This window comes from Ursus americanus, chromosome X (assembly GCF_024610735.1).
Source record: "Ursus americanus isolate L20-20 chromosome X, mUrsAme1.1.p, whole genome shotgun sequence".
In the NCBI taxonomy this organism is placed as follows: Eukaryota; Metazoa; Chordata; class Mammalia; order Carnivora; family Ursidae; genus Ursus; species Ursus americanus.
Genome location: NC_142164.1, coordinates 32,769,583 through 32,770,766, shown reverse-complemented (window position 1 = coordinate 32,770,766; position 1,184 = coordinate 32,769,583). Strand labels below are relative to the sequence as shown.

At 40.5% G+C, this 1,184-nt stretch overlaps 1 pseudogene; it reads right to left on the bottom strand.

Annotated features, from left to right (window-relative positions):
- Positions 1–281: 281 nt before the first annotated feature.
- LOC123794541 (ATP synthase peripheral stalk subunit d, mitochondrial pseudogene) lies at positions 282–794 on the bottom strand (annotated as a pseudogene).
- Positions 795–1,184: the final 390 nt, after the last annotated feature.

Sequence of the window (1,184 nt, the reverse complement as noted above, 5' to 3'; positions counted from 1 at the left end):
ATTTCAAAATAGAACAACCATATGACCCAGCAATCCCTCTTTTGGATATATCCCTGAAAGAATGGAAAGCAGAGTCTTGAAGAGACAGCTGCACAGCCATGTTCGTAGCATTATTCATAATAGCCAAGCGGTGGGAACAACCTAAACATCCATGGGTGGATGAAAGGATAATTAACATGTGGTATACACCTAAAATGGAATTTTTTTTTTTTTACCGTATAATTATTTTGAGTGTCCAGCATTTATAATATGAGGACCAGTGCTTTCTCCCCAACTCAAGTTTATAAATTTTTGATTGGCTTGTGAAGCCAATAGGGATACTTCTCTTGTCTAATTTGGTTTCTGGGAAGACTTCCTTCAGGTGCTCAATGGTCGTGTGATCATAATGGAATTATGTTCTTCATCTTCTCCAGCTCTTTTTCACATTCCTCAATCCTGGCCTTTGAGAGGGACAAAAACTCAGCACAACTTTCACATTTTTTCTTCGGCATCCACCCGAACAGTATAATTTATCCTGTGGCACAGGAAACTTCAGGGCATTGAACTTCTTCTCAAAGTGCTCTACCGAGCCAGCCTTTGCCATGTTGGCCTTGTAGTAAGCCCAGTCAGTAGCAGGTGGATTCTCAGGGAGAGTAGCCAACGTGGAGGTGAGGGGTTCATTCTAGGATTTCAGGGAGCTAGCAATGGCCTTCTTGTTTTGGACCTTATGATCTCCCCAAAAGCTTCCCAGTCAATAGCTTTTAGAACAAGTTTTCACCCAGCCATCTTGAGATCTTCACTGACCCTGGCGGCCCACAGTCCCTGCTAATGGAATATAATTCAGCCTTTGAAAGGCAGGGAATCTTGTCACATGCTACAACATGGATGAACCTTGAAGACATTATGCTAATTGAAATCAGTGAGTCACAAAAAGACAGTTTATGAGTCCTTCTCTATCAGGTATGTAAAATAGTCAATTCGTACAAATAGAAAGTAGAATGGTGGTTACCAGGAGCTGAGGGAAAGGGGAAATGGAGAGTTGTTGTTTAATGGGTATGGAGTTTAGTTTTTCAAGATGAAAAAGTTCTGGAGATCGGTAGCACAACAGTGTAAATATACTTAGTACTACTGAGCCGTACACTTAAAAATGGTTAGGATGGTAAATTTTATGTCCTGTGTTTTCACCTCAAAAAAGAAAACATTTT